The sequence below is a fragment of the Zootoca vivipara genome, chromosome Z2 (assembly GCF_965207765.1).
Source record: "Zootoca vivipara chromosome Z2, rZooViv2.hap1.1, whole genome shotgun sequence".
In the NCBI taxonomy this organism is placed as follows: domain Eukaryota; kingdom Metazoa; phylum Chordata; class Lepidosauria; order Squamata; family Lacertidae; genus Zootoca; species Zootoca vivipara.
In genome coordinates, this window is record NC_142585.1 from 11174108 (window position 1) to 11194017 (window position 19910).

Below are 19910 nucleotides of genomic sequence, written 5' to 3' on the forward strand. Positions count from 1 at the left end.
TATTTTCCTTTTTCCAAGTCCCAATTTCTTTGGTTTTTCCCTTAATACGGTATATCCTTTCCACCCTCCCTTACCCCCCCCTCCCCTCCTTACCCTTCGTTCTCCCGCCCCCCCTTTTCCCCTAGTGGGGTTCTTGGGGGGGGGAATTGAGACTTACTGTGCTAAGTCGCTTGGATGGAAGTGTACCATAATTTGCCCCTGGACCTTCCCAATTGGGTCAGGTGCTTGGCACTGGTTTTCCTACATTCCGGTCTACCTCTAAGTTACTAAGTGAAACAGTGGTTTGTAGCTTAGCGACTCCATCAGAATTATTAGCTCCGTTTGCATTCCCAGACAGCATTGCTCCCTTATTTAGCACCCGCTCTTCTTAATTCCAATAGTTTTAGCGAGTGAGTCTGCAGGGCACGTGTGGGCTGACGGCCCGATCTCTGCGGTGGCGCACGTCATTCGCGTGCTTTTGCACCATTGGAGAGACCTGTGTCGTCCTCATGGAACTAGGACTAGCTGTTTCATGAGCCGCTTTGCAGCCTGATTTGTTTTCTGTGGGTAGCGAGTTCAAGTCACCAGTTTAATTCCTGGTAGCGGGAATTTTGGCGCGAACGCCATCCTTGCCTTGTTCCCCTATTGCTGTTAGTGCATTTAAGCCAGTCACCTTGCAGCCTGCCGCCATCTTGTCTTGGCGGGAACGCCATCTTGGGCCTACCCTTGCTTTGGGCCCACTAAATTGCTTTCGGTTCAGCGGCCATTTTGTTTTGGCGGGAAGTACATATTGTAGCCTATTTCTTTATTGCATATTGCTGAGCCATCGTGGTTGCGGGCAGCCATTTGCTTTGTGTAAAAGCAATTGTATAACCTAATTCCCCCCCCCCTTTCTTCAGGGGATATTTTTAACAGGGGTGCCAATTGCACTGGCTGCCTTCTCTTAAGTACCAGCCTGTTAAGCAAATCATTATTACGTCATGCCTGGTAAACGACAAGGAGGCCCCCACTCAAAGCCGGTCATGGCATGTTGGAGGAAGGCGGCCCCTTTTGAGGCAGAAAAGGGGGTTTGGTTTCAGGATTCCAGTAGCCTGTCTGGACTGGGACAGAGGCTTGGGCTTCCTAGCCATGTGTGACTGCCCTGGATCGCCAGGTGAGGCATGCTTTGGGGAAAACTTCTCCCAATGTTGCGGGCCAAAATGTCCAAGATGGTCCAGCCCGCTGCAATGGTGATCCAGCTTGGTGAGAACGACATGCCAAGTACCCTGGGTTTACTTCTTGAATGCGATCCCGCATTCAAGAGGACTTAAATGAACTGCTTGCTTTGCCTGGTATTAAGATCTTTTGGTCGCAATTACTCCCGCGACGCATTTGGAGAGGTAGTCGTTCCCCAGCTGCCACTGAGAGGGCCAGGAGGCGCATCCAGAGCGCAGTGGCGAAATGGGTTTTGTTGATGGGTGGGATGGTCAGCTGACACCCAGACATCACCACACGCAATGCATCCCTGTGCGTCCATCTATCTTATGAGGGAAATTATTTATGGCTGTCCTCTATTGCTAAGGGATTAAGGGATTGGTTACAGGAGTGAGTGGTTGGCGGTAGCGCACGTACGCACACTCTTTGTGGCGGATAGGCTCTGGTTCACGCTGACAGGGGAGGAATGAGCCCTTACCATCCTGTCCCCGGGTATTCCTCTTAAAGGAATCCATTGGACTACTGGTTGGTATTCCCCCAAGTGGGGTATGCCGTCGCCATAGTTCTGGGCACACATGGGGGAATCAGGCCTGGCGCCAGTCAGGACCCTGTCCCAGGTGTGAACCTGGATGCTGACTCAAGGTGCACCCTGAGTCAGCACTACTCTAGGTAGCTTTGGAACCAGAGCCTATGCAACCACTCACTTGATTTGTAATCAATAAAGTTGTGGCCTAAATTCTGCCAAAAACCAAACCAAAAATATGAGTCATGTCTGGATTTATTTCTAGGCCTGGGTTACAGGGACTCCACACACAACTGTGTGGAACTCAGTTCAGCTACTGATTGATTATGTGATTGTAGTACATTGTTTATTGCTTTCATTTTATGGATCAATGGTTTCGTTAGATAGTAAAATTCATGTTAAATTGCTGTTTTAGGAGTTGTTTTTAAAAGTCTGGAACGGATTGATCCATTTTGCATTACTTTCTATGGGAAAGTGCGCCTTGGTTTTGGAATGCTTTGGTTTTGGAATGGAATTCTGGAATGGATTAAGTTTGAGAACCAAGGTACCACTGGACTCAAAGCCGTAAATAGTAAAATAGTATAAATAGTAAAATTATCATTATGGAATGGGACATCCCTATGTTCTTTGGAGGATGCCACATAAATTGAACTGGTTAGATTAATATTTAGTCCAGAACAGATTATTTTTCTATTTCTAGAAAAATAGGTTGTTACAGTAAGTGTCACACTTTTTAACAACAACAAAAAGAAGTTTCAGTACTGCGTACCCTTGAGTACCCCCTGAAGAAGAAGAAAAAAAGCACTGCTCCTAGCTAAAAAAAACATGATTGCAGTTTTAACCCCATTTACCTGGAAACAAGCCCTACATAGGTCAACAGGACTTCTAAAATGATATGGTTAATATTACATTGCAGATCAGAATACATGAGTTAGAGAGGAGACAGATACTGAGTGAACCACCAACCCCCCAAAAATCTAATTAATCCCCAAAGAGATGTTTCTGGACACACTTTTAGGCTCTCATTAAAAAGAAGATTTTGCACCTCTTCTTCCCAATTCAGAGTACAGTGGTACCTCAAGTTACAAATGCTTCAGGTTACAAATGCTTCAGGTTACAAACTCCGCTAAGCCAGAAATAGTTCCTCAGGTTAAGAACTTTGCTAGGATGAGAACAGAAATCACACTCTGGCAGCGCAATGGCAGCAGGAGGCCCCATTAGCTAAAGTGGTGCTTCAGGTTAAGAACAGTTTCAGGTTAGAATGGCATAAGGTGTTATCAAGATTTATCTGGCAGGGGAAAACACCAATAATTAAATATAAATTGTTAACTGATACTAAAGACAGAGGAGGTTTTTCCCTACCAGATTTAAAGTATATTTTGAAGCAGCAGCCTTTTGCTGGATGAAAGAATGGTTTTTACTCGATAATACTGATGAACTGTATTAGATTTGGAAGGTCATGATAATGCATTTGGCTGGCATGCATATTTGTGGTATGATAAGATTAAGGTTCACAATGGTTTCAAATGTCACATTATCAGAAAATCATTATATAATGTGTGGAACAGATATAAGGATTTGTTAGACAGGAGAACACCCAGGTGGATTTCACCTTTAGAAGCTAAGGCACATAAAAATTGAATATGAAACCAAGTGGTTAAAGTATAAAGATATATTGGTGGTTGAAGGAGAACATTTTAAGTTAAAAACATATGAACAGTTAAAGAATAATGTAAATGATTGGTTACAATATCATCAAATAAATGAAATGTTCAAAATGGATAAAAAATTAGGTTTTCAATCAAAAATGTCTAAATTGGAGATGGAATTGTTAGAGTCTAAAACAAAGAATCTTTCAAAGATGTATAATTTATTGTTGGAACGGCATACTAAAGATGAACGAACGAAATCTGTTCTGATCGATTGGGCAAAAGATGTGGGTCATAATATCATGATGGAGGATTGGGAAAGATTGTGGAAGAAGAATATAAAGTTTACCACGTGTAATGCCTTAAGAGAAAATATGATGAAAATGATGTATAGATGGTACCTTACACCAGTAAAACTAGCTAAGATTTATCATAAGCATGATAACAAATGCTGGAAATGTAAGAACGCAGAAGGAACCTTTTACCATATGTGGTGGATGTGCCCCCAAGTAAAGAACTTCTGGGAAAAGATTTATAATGAAATGAAAAAGGTGTTGAAAAACACCTTTATTAAGAAACCAGAAGTGTTTTTACTTGGAATAGTCAGAGAGGAATTACCAAAAAAAGATATTGCATTTTTTCTGTATGCCACAACAGCAGCGAGGGTTTTATTTGCTAAGAATTGGAAGAGTGAAGACCTACCTACAGTGGACGAATGGCAGATGAAGGTGATTGAATTTATGGAACTGGCTGAATTGACTGGGAGACTTCGTGATCAGAGAGAAGAGTCGGTGGAAGAAGATTGGAAGAAATTCAAAATTTGTTTAATAAATAACTGTAATATTGGAAATGTTTAATATAAGATTTGGAAGTACAGGGAGGTTGTAGAAGAGGATTTGTAGAGGTATTGTAGTATATTAAGATTTAGATATAAGTGTTAAATAAGTATTGAAATGTTGTTAAGGAATTAATAAGAGGTGAAATTTGTTAGTTAAGGTAAAAATAAGATGATTGAAGTATGATATAGAAATTACTAATGATGATATACAATGAAACGCAGCAAGGAGGGATATGAGGAAGTCAACAATGTCAGGACACATGAATGATAAATATGGTTGTTTTTCTTTTTTCTTTTTGTATTTTTATGTTTTATGTGATTTTTTTGTATTGTTGTATTCTCGTGTTTTATATGGTTTTTTTCAGTTTTATAAAACCAATAAATATTTGTTTTTTTGGGGGGGAGAACAGTTTCAGGTTAAGAATGGACGTCCGGAATGAATTAAGTTCTTAACCAGAGACACCGCTGTAATTGCAACATTTGTCTGCTCAGATGCTTGTCAGCTTGGACCTTCCACACAAACACCCTGGACATTAATAACCCAGGACTGATTTGTCAATCCATAAGGCTAATATTGTGCATTGTTTTGTGGGAGGGGAAATTTCAGTAGCTCAATTGCCTTAACTTGACATCCTATTATGGTTAGAGGCAGTGTGTTTGGAATGACCACTGCCTAAATTGCTTCGTATCTCCTTTAACAGATCTATAAGCATGATGAAATGACAACAAGCCACAAGTCAGCAGACAACAAGAGTATGGGAGGGGTTTAACATACAAATCAAAACATTCCTTCACTGAAAACTATGATCTACAATATTCTTCTTTCGGAAGGTCATTCTGGGGAGCCAACTAATTTATAACAGCTTGTAAACAGCAAGCCTAGTGTAACACACAATATATATATATATATCTGAAGGACGTGTTCTGAGGAGGCCTTTTCCTAGCACCCACCACAGACACGCTTGGCAAGGGCCTTCTTGGTGGCTGCTCCCAGATTGTGAAACTCCCATCCCATCCACAGGAGTTTCTGCTTTCTGTTCCCTTTCGGCTTTTGTTTCACCAGCAGGTACTTTTTGTATCCCAAGAGACCTTTGGCCACTTACTGGCTGTTGCAGCAGGGTCTTGTGGGGGTGGGTGTAGTGGCTTTAAGTGTTTTCAGTGCTTTTTTATAAAAAAAAATAGGGTTGCTTATATAGGTAATACTTTTTCATATCTATATTTATTGCACTTTGTTGTATCTGCTTTAATTCATGATGCCTTGGGTGCTGCACAGGGAGAAAAGTGAAGTACCTTCCGCTTTTCTTTCAAGGTCGTGTTCTACTGTTCCAAATGAAATATTCCAGATCCTACTGGATTAGGCTTTTTAAAGAAAGGCAGATCACAAACCAAGATGCTTTCAGATTTTCTCACTTCAACACTGCAGACTTCAAGAATGGCTAATGTTCAATAGTACTGCACAATTAACACCTTATGGGAGTTGGGAGCCATGCCCTATTTCAACCTGGAATTTCCCCCTCTACTGCCAACAAGAGCTGTGAGTAGCTTGTGTAACCAAAACAGCAGGACCTATGCAATTTGGATGTATCAGCATGCTCGAAGTAACCCCAAAGTTTTCAGAAGTACCGAAACAAATTAGGGGGAAAGAACCATGTGGGGGGATCCCCAAAACACACCAATGAGAACTAAGCATGCTCAGTGACCATGGAATGCTGACTGTAGTGGGACAAAATGAAAACTTGGGGAAAGTAGGGGGACAGGGAATGAAGAATGGAATAGATAGGGTGAACTCTTCCACTTGTTGGAATGCATTGTTTAACATAAAGCAGCTAGGTTCAAGCTTGCATAATTTGTTATGTGCCCACAAATGGGGTTACTAGTTCTCAAAGACCACACAGCCTTGGTCCAGCAAAGCCAAACAAGGAAGATCAGCCTACCCCCCCACCCTGCTCCCAGAATATCCAACAGTTTCCTAGCCTATGTCCACTACCATTTGTTTTTCTGTTACCGTAATTATGGTCCCTTAATTGTGCATTTGACCTTCATTTTGTAATGTTGTATTTGATGTTTTAAGTTAAGTTGTAAACCACTTTGAGATTTCCCCCCTCCCTTTAAAAAAAATAAAGCAGAGTGATAGTCATGTGAGAAAATAAAGTAAATGAGAGTCGCCCACACATGCCCTGTTACCTAAAGCTGCTTTTCACTACAACACGGTGTTCCCCCTGTTTTAAGACACCGTCTTATTTTTATTTTTCCTCAAAAAAAACCCACGGTGTCTTATTTTCAGGGGATGTCTTATTTTTTTATTACAGTTTTTAATTACCTCACGGCCTCCTCGGCCGGGCCAGGCCGCTGGCTCGGTGTGTTTACCTAAGTCGTACTTTACAAAGCAATACACAGCCTGAAACACAGATAGGGAGAAAGCTAAAATGTTCCGTGATTTGTTTTAGCTTGTTTTATTTTGACTAGCTGAAAAAAGCTCATGTGTTTTAATGATGCAACGGGCTTAGCAGTTCTAATTATTTCACCGTGGCAGGCTCACAAGCCATTCTTCTGAGGGCAGCTGGTGTGGTTGCAGCTGGTTTGGTGCCATGTTGACCCAAAAGGAATGCTTCTGGCTGACTCGAAGGACAATGATTATCTGAGAGTTACTTGCACAGAATTTCTCAGATAACACATTAAAGCTGTGTACAGGCGGGAGGTCTGTGCTTCTCTTTCCAAAACACAGATATCCCTCTAAATTAATACTTCCCTGAGCTTTGCAATGCAGTTCTCCAGCCAAGTCCAAAAATTTGCACATATGGGGTAAAGTGTGCATAAATATGCATATATTAGTAAAAGCAACATACAAAAGTACACTATATTATGGGAAAGTGTCTTTCAAAAATGAGTATGTTAGGAGGAAATAAGCACTAAAGGGCATTTTTATGACTTCCGTGTTTGCATGCAACATGTAGTTCGTCCCTTGACTGCCGGCTGCCTCCTGGACAATCCCATCTCATGCTGTGAAAAGCTTTACTTGCAAGTATCTGCACAACAAGGTACTAGAAAAGGCACAAGAGCACAAGTGTTCACCCACACTTTTAAAACGCATAAGTTTCTCACAGAGAATCCTGGGAACTGTAGTTTGTGGAAGATGCTGGGGTGGGTCAACTAACAACATCAGGAGGGCCAGAGCACCCCAACTTCTGTATTATGAGCCTGGCCAAGTCACTTATTTAAGTTAAGGGAAAGGACTGTAGTGTGCTAGAGAACATGGTTTTCATGCAGTAGGTCTGACATTCAACATCTCCACGTAGGACGTGGACGTCCAGTCTGAAACTCTGGAGAGCCATTGCCAGTGAGCATAAACCAGGGGTCCCCAAACTTACCCAGCTTTGGGCCGGTGCCCATAGCGCCAATCACACGGAGGGCAGGAGCGTGCGCCTGTGCACTTGCTAATTCCGGCACACTTCCGGGTCGGAAAAGCGCTGGAAATAGCTTGTGCGCATGCACACAGGCCTTCTCCGACCCGGAAGTGCGCCAGAAATGACGCTTGCGCATGTGCGCAAGCTATTTCCGGCGTTTTTTTCCAACCCAGAGGTGGGCAGCCATGCTGCGCTGCGCTGGTAAGAGTGGGCAGTGGGGGTCGTCGCGGGCCGCATAAATGAGCCTCGTGGGCCGCATCCGGCCCCCGGGCCGTAGTTTGGGGAACCCTGGCATAGACACTAGTGAGCTAAACAGACCAATGTTTTGATTTTGTAGCCTATGTCCCCAAATCAAAGTCCCACAACTGCTCCACTATCCATGTTTTCCACAAGAGGGAGCGTGGGTTCACTTTCCTTGCAGTTTCTATTCTCATAAACAGCATGACAATTTCATGGCAACATTGACAATCGCTGCTACTCAAAACATGCAAAAACACCACTTCCACAGCCATATAAACAACTAGACTCAACAGCACCCTAAAATCAGGTCACTAGGCTCAATGCTTTGAATTAGAGACACGATGAAGCTCTCGGCAAGTCTGGGCTAGTACAAATAAAGCAGATGTGTCCTCCATATGTTGCTATAAACTACAGCTCCCTTCAGTCCCAGTGAGCACAGCCAGTGGCCAGAGAAGATGGGAGTTGTAGTTCAGCAGCATCTGGAAGGCCAAATGTTCCCCATGCTTTATAACACATACAAAATACCGTATTTTCCAAACACATGTAAACAAGGGATGGGTGAATTGTCTCTCCCACCCCAACTATTCTGACCAAACACCACTGGAAATCTGTGAGAGAGATGTTTTGAAGAGAAGCATCTGTCGAATAATACTTCTTTGCCCTTGAAGCATTTTTAGTAGACAAATAAGTGAGATAAAAATACTGGCTAACTAGCCAGCATTCCCAGACCTGGTGCCCTCCAAATATTTTAGATTATAACTCCCAGCATGGTCATCCGGTTGGGGAAGACCTCAGTCTGAGAAGTAGCAACCCACCAGATTTAATCAGACTTAATGCTGGTCCACCATGGCTGCTGAGATGCCTTCTCAATGTCAAGCAATTTTTTTAAAAAAAAGATAAGAAAAACATCTACACCTCAAAGTCACACATTCTTTCATTTCTCACAATCATTTTATGCTTCTGTGAACTTCCAGAGGTTCATGGAGACATTTCTATCAATCTCTTTTTCTCTGGCCGGCCAGGTTTCCGCACCACTCAGTCAACCCTAATCCCAAATATAGCTATGGAAAAGAGCAGACCCTCCAAGGGTTCTGATTTTCCAGGGACGTCCCTGATTTAGAGAAGCTGCCTTTGGTTTCTGATTTGATCCCAGAATGTCCAACTATTCCTTAGGATGTCCCTATTTTCATTGGAGAAATGTTGGGAGGGTATGAAAGAGGTCCCTCCCATGTATCTGTGGCAGTGTTTCTCAACCTTTTTTCCAATCATGGCCCTCTTCCGACCTTGATTCCTTCCCGTGGCACTCCTGTTTGTAAACAGAACAGCACACCCCACACTAACAATGCTGCAGCCACACACCTTGTCCGTGACAAATGAGATGCAGATGGCTTGGTGCATGCAGCAGTGGAGTGTGGAAGTGGGAGAAGGAAGCAGACGCGACGTAGCTGCAGAGTGCACATGGCGATCCATCCACTGGGAAGCACGGTCACTTCTCTGTTCCCTCTACATCTCTGTTTTCTATTTACTTCGCTTCTGTTTTGTTTTCTCTCAGTCTCTTCTCTATTTTCTTCACTTTTCACTTCCCTCTGTGGTCCCCTGGTCTCATGCCATGGCCCCCCATTTATGCGATTTCCACCTGTGGCCCTCTTGGAATATGCCCCCCTGTTGGAAAACACTGGTCTATGGTTAGAAAAACCACGTGGCTGACATTTGATTTGCAGAAGGACTTGCTACTTCTTAGCCTGGGTTGTAAAGGTCTCATCCCTTCTGCTCCTATGGGGCCAATTGCAGCCTCAGTCTGCACCTAGTAGGCTACAGCTGCCTTCAAGTGCAATCTGAACATCTTAAGAGTTGTTTTATTGAAAGCTGCACCCACACAGCCATAACTAGGCCCCAGGACTGTGTGTGTTTTCCCTTGTCAGCCTTCCCTGAACATCTCTTTACTTATTTTTATTTGCTGGATTTCTATTTACTTCACCAAACTATCTGTTTGTGTGAGCACTAGTGGGCAATAAGTGTGTGTGTCTGTGTCTATGTGTCTAGGTTGGTGTGTCTCTGTGTGTAGCTCAATTTGATGGGAGGCAATTGCAGGAGTTGGAGTAAATTAGGGCTGCCATATGTCCAGGATTTCCCAGACATATATGGGATTTGTCCGTTGGAAATAGCGTCTGAGCAGAATTTATGGGAATTGGTGAAAAAACATCTGGGGGGATCCAGGCATATGGTAACCCAAGTCGAAGTGTTAAAAAATAGTTCTATTTTTTTGCCCCCCAGCCAAAAAAAAAAGGCTAAACTTTGCCAAAAAGTTTGCTCAACTTTTGTCCAGATTTTCACTTTTTGAAATATGGCAATCCTTGGAGTCCCTTCCAGTTCTACTGTTTGATGATTCTATGACTAATCCTGCAGCAATTCACCATCAATGAAAACATAAATTCCATGGATAATTATTTATGCTGAAAAGGAAGGCATGCTGGGCTATGTACTTGCGTGTTCAGACCAAAGACATCCCCCTTAAATAAATTCACACTTTACTCAAATTTTAGTTTGGTTTTGGCAGAATTTAGACCACAACTTTATTGATTACAGAAAGTGAGTGGTTGCATAGGCTCTGGTTCGACTAGCTCCATGAACCCTTGCAGGTAGCACTGACCCAGGGCACCAGCATAGGTCAGCCAAGGGTGAACACCTGGAATGGCGGAATGGCGGGAACAGGCTATGTGTGTGTGGACTCAGGCACGGGCATAACTCCCTCACAGGGTTGGCCAAACCATTTGAGTCCCTGGATTCCTTTAACAGAATACCCTTCACATAGGGATGGTGAGAGCGTTCTCCCATCCCTATCACCTGAACCAGTTCATATCCGCAACCTTACAAGTTGTGATGATTTGCTACGTGACAGGCAAAACCCAAATGGCACCAGCCAATCAGCCAAGTGGGGAAAATTCCTGCCGTGCACCTGTCCCAACAACAGACGACACAGGACAGCATAGCAAGGTCAAGCGCACAAAAGCCCTAAAAGTAGGGAGAGGTGGGCAGGTGTTCCGAATGCACACACCAAAAGAGGAAGCTCTGGGTCACATGCATGGGTATATATTGATCTGTTTGGACTGTGCCCCATTGGCCAGGTTGAACCCAACATCGAGGGACCTACCAATCAGGTGTGACCAATCTTACCCACCCACAACACAGGAGGTCGGTCTCCAGATCTCACCACAACACGTGCCCTCTTTGAGGGAGGACACAATATATGTATTTTGCCCATGTTAGGCAAAAAAAAAAAATCCTGCATTGCATGGAGTTGAACTAGTTTACCTTTGTGGTCCCTCCCAACTTCCAACAATTTTATGAGCCTTACACTGCAAGCCTCTGCATGTGTACTCAAAAGTAAGTCCCATTTAATTCAATGCAGCTTACTCCCAGGTAACTGGGTAAAGACTGCAGTCCTACACACTGCAATCCTAAGCATTTTTACTCAGAAGTATGTCCCATTGAGGTCAATAGGACTTACTGTTGTTGTTGTTGTTGTTGTTGTTGTTGTTGTTGTTGTTGTTGTTGTTGTTGTTGTCCATCTTTCTCCTGACAGGGACTCAATGCAGGTTACAGGTAAAATTTTATTTCATTCCATTTGTCTGTCAAAGGTGATGTACATAATAAAAACACACTGATTCCCAGCGGACCGTCCGCAGGCCAGATTGAGAAGGCGATTGGGTCAGATCCGGGCCCCGGGCCTTAGTTTGCCTACCCATGGCTAAAAGCATGTAACCTCTTGGAATTTCCAGAGGGCACTAAACACTATAACTTGATTTTTGTGTGTTTCTTTGTGTGGTGAATATTGGAGTTGTGTTTAGAAGTCTGGTTTTGTACTTTTTTTCAGGTAAAGCAAAATTTATTCCATACTAGCACATCACTAAACTGGTGGGAAATGTGATTCCATGGTTCACCTCCGGATCTAAATTGTTTTGAGCTGGCCCTGGATGATGGAAGTGGTGCTTGAAGGTTGATTTTAAGATGGGCTAATTTACTGCCTGGCGTGCTATGGTCCATGGGGTCACGAAGAGTCAGACACGACTAAACGACTAAACAACAATTTACTGATTGCTGTTGTCAGATTGGTGTGGGGAAACTTGAGTGCAGAACAACAACAAAAACCAAACTGTGGTGATTATAAGATGTACCCTTTATGCAAAGGCAGGTGACCAACCTATTTATTCAGAACAAACTAGAGCACATATTAGGCATCAGGAAAGCACCCCCCCCCCCCGAAATACAAACCCTCCAACATTTCTCCAATCAAAATAGGGATGTCCCATTCCATAATGCTAATACCTCACCCGTCTGACTGGGTTGCCCCAGCTACTCTGGGCAGCTTCCAACATATATAAAAACATAATAAAACATTAAACATTTAGAAGAAGAAAAACTTTCCCTATACAGGAGTCCCTTCAGACGATTTTTTTTGGGGGGGGGGGGGTAACTCCATACCCTCCAACATTTCTCTGATGAAAATAGGGACATCTCACCATACCCTCCAATATTTCTCCATTGAAAGTAGGGACACCCTAAGGAAAAGCAGGACATCAAATCAGAAACCAGGACGGCTTCTGTAAATCAGGGACATCCCTGGAAAACAGGAGCACTTGGAATAATCTATAAATAATCTCTCTTTAAATGTCTCAAGGTCTGCATGTGAATAATCTGAGCCTGTTCTTTCACTTATTATAACTCTGGGGAAAGAAAGGAAACAGAAGGAAGTGTGGATTCTGAGGTAGTTGGGAAGGAGTTATATAACTTGTTGAGTCCTGTTTTATGCCTCTTGTTACATTGCTGGAATAAAAATAAAATAAAAAGTTAATTTGTTTGCATCTTCCTTGTCTGGAGTGTAACATCAACTCTTGATTCTTTGGTAAAGTCCAGCCTAGAACTGGTCTAAATTCTGGCTGAATTCCCTTAACATTATTTTTATTTATTTCCTCAACCGGTACACTTAAACTGATGTAATTATGGGATCTGAACTGACCACAACTGTCTAGAAAGCAGAGTTTGGAGTCACAGTGGATAGCTCAAAGAAAGTGTCAACTCAGTGTGTGGTACCTGTCAAAAAGGCAAATTCCATGTTAGGGATAATTAGGAAAGAGGTTGAAAATAAAAATGCGAACACTATTATAATACTTGCACAGGTACAAACTGACATCTTCTTTCTGACTAAATGCAAGAACCTGGACATTGTACCTAAGGGTACAAAGGGTACATGAAATTGGACTCAGACCCCACACAAGCATACAAAAAAGAACTGAACAAGATTGTCAAGGAGCTACCCTTACACATCCAAGAACAGATCCTCACAAACACACCAGTGGAACCTCGACCAGGAACTTTCTATCTTCTACCTAAAATACACAAACCAGGAAATCCAGGACGCCCCATCATCTCAGGTATTGGCACCATTACAGTGGGTGTTTCCGGCTATATGGACTCTGTTCTGAAACCATATGCTATCAGTGCTCCCAGCTACGTACGTGACACCACAGATTTTCTGAGGAAAATACAATCTTTGAACAATCTTCCTAACAATACTATACTAGCCACTATGGATGTGGAATCTCTATACACCAACATCCTACACAATGATGGTTTACAAGCCATAAGGAACACCATTTCAGATAAAACCACAGCGGACTTTGCTACCAAACTCTGCCACTTTGTCCTTACCCACAACCACTTCAAATTTGGTGATGACCTGTTCCTCCAGATCAGCGGCACAGCCATGGGCACCCGCATGGCCCCACAGTATGCCAACATCTTCATGGCAGATTTAGAACGTTTCCTAAACTCCTACCCACTCAAACCTCTCTTGTACCTACGATACATTGACAATATTTTTATTATCTGGACACATGGACAACAGACCCTGGAAACCTTCCACCAGACATTCAATGACTTTGACCCCACCATCAACCTAACAATGAACCAATCTATGCAAGAAATATATTTTTTGGACACTACTATAAAAACACAGGATGGACGTATAGACACCACCTTATACAGAAAACCAACTAACCGACAAACATATTTACATGATTCTAGCTACCAGCCCAAACATACCAAACAATCCATCGTATACAGCCAGGCCCTACGTTACAACCGCATCTGTTCGAACTCTACAGACAGAGAATCTCACCTAAGAGATCTACAGCAAACCTTTTTAGAACTAAAATATCCACCTGATGAAGTTAAACAACAGATCAACAGAGCCAGACTTATACCTAGAGAGAACCTGCTGCAAGACAGACCCAAAAAAGAAAATAACAGAACACCACTAGTCATCACATACAGCTCCCAAGTTAAAACAGTACAACGCATCATCAGAGATCTACAGCCTCTCCTGGACAATGACAGCTCCCTTTCTCAAGCTCTGGGAGGAAGACCTTTCATTGCCTACAGACAGCCACCCAATCTTAAACAACTCCTCACCCACAATAATACAACCACCAGACTTAACATGGACACTGGTACCAGAGCCTGCAATAAACCCAGATGCCAAATTTGCTGCCACATACGGTACACCCGGACAACATCATTACTGGTCCTAACAACATCCAACATACCATCTCAGGACTATTTAATTGCTCATCTTCTAACATTGTGCATGCCATCAAATGCCAACAGTGCCCTTCAGCTCTCTATATTGGACAAACAGGTCAAACACTACGCCAAAGGATAAATGGACATAAATCTGACATCAGGAACCACAAGACAGAGAAACCAGTAGGAGAACACTTCAATCTCCCAGGACATTCTATACAAGATCTCAAAGCAGCTGTTTTATTACAGAAAATTTTTAGAAACAGACTGGAAAGAGAAGTTGCCGAATTGGAACTCATTACCAAGCTTAAAACCATGGAGCCACCTGGGATGAACAAAGACATAGAATTCTTATCTCATTATGCATGATCAAGCTTTCTTTAGCGCCTCAGCCCTTGCTTTTCCCCCACAGGACCAATTGCAGTCATCAGCAGTCGTTAACAGCCATCTTCAGGTTTACCACTCCCATCAGCCCATCACCCATTCCCACCCACCCACCACCCACCCTCTGTATATACATAAGGGTCTGACTCTTCTGTTTCAAGTGTATCTGAAGAAGTGTGCATGCACGCGAAAGCTCATACCAAAATAAAAACTTAGTTGGTCTTTAAGGTGCTACTGAAGGAATTTTTTTTATTTTATTATAATACTGTTATACACATCATAGGTGAGTTGTTCCAGCAAGTTGATTATTTGGGTTGAAATATTCCCTATAGTATCCTTTTTTGAGGTACGGTAATCACAACAGACTCAGGTGGCGCTGTGTTCTAAACCACTGAGCCTCTTGGGCTTGCCAATCAGAAGGTCAGCGGTTCAAATCCCCGCGATGGGTGGAAACGGGGTGAGCTCCCGTTGCTCAGTCCCTGCTCCTGCCAACCTAGCAGTTTGAAAGCACACAGTGCAAGTAGATAAATAGGTACTGTTCCAGCAGTGTTTCCATGTGCTGCTCTGGTTCACCAGAAGCAGCTTTGTCATGCTGGCCACATGACCAGCTGTCTGCGAACAACTGCCAGCTCCCTTGGCCAGTAAAGCGAGATGAGCGCCGCAACCCCAGAGTCGTCTGCGACTGGACTTAACTGTCAGGGGTCCTTTACCTTTTACCTTTTTAATCACAACAGAATGATTATTGCTGGAACAACTCACCTACTATGAAGAAAGAGGGGTCAGCAAACTTTTTCAGCAGGGGGCCGGTTTACTGTCGCTCAGACCTTGCGGGGGGCTGGACTATATTTTGGGGGAAAAATATGAATGAATTCCTATGCCCCACAAATAACCCAGAGATGCATTTTAAATAAAAGGACACATTCTACTCATGTAAAAACATGCTGATTCCTGGACCGTCCGTGGGCCGGATTTAGAAGGAGGTTGGGCCACATCCGGCCCCTGGGCCTTAGTTTGGGAACCGCTGATTAGAACATGGTAATACAGTAATAAAAAAATAAAGGAAAGTAAAGGTTGAAACTTCTTTGTTTTGGGGGGAAAGGTGGGTGAGTGGGGTATATAAATTAAAGGTATATAAAATAGTGAATGATGTGAAGGGGATAGAGAGATAATTCCATTCTTCTAGAATCCCCTGGTCATCCAATGAAACAGAATGGTAGAAGCATAATAGACAAAAGGAAGGAGATCTGCTTTATCAGTTGTCCTACGATGCTTCCTCCCATGTTATTGCATTGTTGCATTATAGCACAACAAAAGTAGGGAGGGGGGAAGTAAATGGGAACATTTGTGATATAAAAAGTTGCAAAGATCTCAGCAGGAAGTTACAGGACACACACTGATTGGAAATGAAGCAGCAAAAGCCAAAACCTATGCAGGGGTAAATGCTATTGAAAGTGGTATAGTGTATAACTACTCCAATACCGGTACCACAGAGTGCACAAATCATCATGAATGAGTAATAAAAAGGATTTCTGAATGGACTCTTAACTGCAGCTCTACTACCTCTGAGGAACTGACACTAGAATCTCACTTCAGAGTGAACATTTTTAGAATCAGGCTGAAAACTCGAACTCCTTAACCTGAAACCTGGAGTTCTCATTGGCAGTATGACTCCTAATAAATGTGCACTTATTAAATGTGTTTATTTATATTTCTGGTGACTCTTTTCTAGTCTTCTCTGAACATCTCACATGGGAAACTATTGATCTTTGAAAGCTTCAGGAAACAAGTTAATGCTTATCTGCTGTTTTTTGTTGTTTTATGGATAGCCACTCATTTCATTTCAATTTTAATTTGCATACCACCTTTCTATATACACACAAGGTGGTTTACAAGCGGAAGAAACAACAAAACAGACAGCAGAGATCACACACATAATAACAGTTTGGACCAATGCAAAAAGTTACAATAACTTTAAAATGAACAACTTATATCAAATAAAGCAATAGTCAATAATCCCTTAAAATATAATAGTAAACAGTAAAATAAAGTATAATTAAACAGTTTACACTTTTCAATTAAAATAAAGAACTACTATACTAAAATCAATTAAAAAATAACAGCAAGCCATTATGCATAAAACACTACAAAACATGCAAAGCTATGTAAAAGGATCAAATTAAGAAATAAGGACTCACAACTTTGTTTTTTTAAAAAAAAAAACTTCCCAGCTGCTTCTGCTGTTCTCAAAGTCATGGTCTGGGGAAAGCTCCTAAGGCTGGAGGGTGGGGCAAGGCAGGTGGGAAAAGCCACTGCCTGATTAACTGCAGAAAATCTCTTTCTCTAGAATTTTCTTTCTTTAGAAATGGGCTTCAGGGAAATCCAAAGCTCTGGGTCAGGCTTGTGTAAGCCTAATCTTCATTAGTGCTACTCTTTCAGGCCTTGGAGAGAATTCGGATTCAGGTTGCATTTAAAGGTGAACCTCCCAGATTCATATTTCCTCGGTTTGGCTTCTTCATCATAGCTGCCAGGTTTTCCCTTTTCTCACAAGGAAGCCTATTCAGCATAATGGAAAATCCCTTAAAAAAAGGGATAACTTGGCAGCTATGTTCTTCATCAGATACTTTCTTCAGCCATCTGGATATACATTTGTGGTAGAGCAGGTGGAGTGGCTGGACTTACTTCCTGGGCTGTGATAAAGCTGGTTCACTGTCTCCTCTTGTCTCTTTCCTGCACTTTGGCACTTTGAAAAATTGTGTACACATCTAACACCTTGATGCCTTAATGGAAAGGCGGGGAAATATAAATTCTGAATATTTATCCTCCCTTTCTCCCTAAAAGGTAGACCCAAGGTTTTACACACACACACAAATCTGATAAAAGCATCAAACCAAGTTCACTAATAAAATACCAATAAAAATTAAAATATAAAAGCTGCAAAAGGTAATGCCTGGGTGGAAACTACATACAACAGTAGAATAACTAATATACTAAATTACATTATAGTCAGGATCCAAAGGCAGCTCAAAAATAACCAGAGAACGATAGCCAAAAGAATTCTGGAAGACCGGAAAGGAATCCAGTAAAAAGACTTTCCACATTTCTTCCATAAGGTGCCACAAAGTTGGTGCCACTTCTGAAAAGGATGATAGAATCATAGAATCGTAGAATTGTAAAGCTGGAAGCCCCTGAAATGCAGGAATCATGCAGTGCAGGGAACATGTTCCTGAAAAGACTTGCAAAAATAAATAAATGTCTAGAGGGAACCTGGGTAATTTTGGACTCTGGTCAGCTCCTGCTTTAGCTATTTACATAAATAGTCTTGGGGCAGGGTGGAGGAGGCTCTTTAGATGGTGAGTTGTATCATTTCACTTCAAAATGTGGTCCACCCGTGTATGGACACCCTCCTACTCATTTTGGAGCAGGGCCCTGGGCTTCTGCCTGCACTACTAGGAGTGTAGCCTTATGGCTTTAAGAATCTGTTCCTTTTCAGAATTAGGCACCCATAACCCCACTTGAGAGTCCCATGGACTGCAAGAAGATCAAACCTATCCATTCTGAAGGAAATCAGCCCTGAGTGCTCACTGGAAGGACAGATCGTGAAGCTGAGGCTCCAATACTTTGGCCACCCCATGAGAAGAGAAGACTCCCTGGAAAAGACCCTGATGTTGGGAAAGATGGAGGGCACAAGGAGAAGGGGACGACAGAGGACAAGATGGTTGGGCAGTGTTCTCGAAGCTACCAACATGAGTCTGACCAAACTGCGGGAGGCGGTGCAAGACAGGAATGCCTGGCGTGCTATGGTCCATGGGGTCACGAAGAGTCGGACACGACTAAACGACTAAACAACAACAACAACAACCCCACTGAAATCAAATGGGCTGACACACCACACATAGCTGTGCATAGGATTGCCTCCATCAGTTTTTCATGTTGAAACTAGGGCAGAATTTGAGCAATAGGAAGTGTTTTCTCTAGCATCAAGGCCAGGAATGCAGATGTGTGTGGGTGTAGAGGGTGGGAGCATATTCAAGAGAGCAAAGGAGCCAACTCCTAGGGCTTAAGTCCCCCCAATAAAATATTTGAAAGGGCCAGGGTCTCCCAAAGTTTATGGGCATCGTCATTCAAATGGTGTGTGTGCACTGTGACTTGTGATTAGTTATGCAGGGTGGATTTACCTGCCCCCCCCCAAATATTTTATTCAAGTTAGCACCCTTGCAACAGAGTGAAGGGTTAGAGGGCAAAGACTGTAAGAAACCATTGTAAAGAAAGAAAAATATTTCACACTCATATCCATTTCATTAGATTTAATTTTAATTAAAGTACTAGCATCCTTGCTGTCTTGCAATTTTGCAAAGTCTGGTAATGAACTTCACAAATTGCAGGGTGTTCATTTATTTATTTAATGTACTGTTTAAATACAATCTTTACAGGGGGGGGTTATAAAAAAAAGAAAAAGAAAAAACCTTCTCAAAGCAGTTTACAAATGAAAACCTGAAGCAGTAATGGAGAAAGTTTTAAATATGAAATAATATTTCAGGTGGTGCTGAGCCTAGGGCTTGCTGATCAGAAGGTCGGCGGTTCGAATCCCTGCGACGGGATGAGCTCCCGTTGCTCGGTCCCGCTCCTGCCAACCTAGCAGTTCAAAAGCACGTCAAAGTGCAAGTAGATAAATAGGTACCACTACAGTGGGAAGGTAAATGGCATTTCCATGTGCTGCTCTGGTTTGCCAGAACTGGCTTTGTCAAGCTGGCCACATGACCTGGAAGCTGTACCGGCTCCCTCAGCCAATAACACGAGATGAGAGCGCGCAACCCCAGAGTCGGTCACAACTGGACCTAATGGTCAGGGGTCCCTTTACCTTTACCTATTATACAAAATAACTATATTAAACTATATATGTGGGAGAGAATATGATTTGGAACACCATTTTTTGCTGCTGTTGGAACTACATTGCATTACAGTACGAGATTATATTGTAAAATATAAATTACAGTAAGAAAATATAAATTACAGTAAGACCAAAAACTGTACATTTCCACACAGCTTCTCAAGCGTCCAACGTAATCCACCTCACAGTGGCTTCTTTTAGAATATAATAGCCCATTCCACCTCACTCT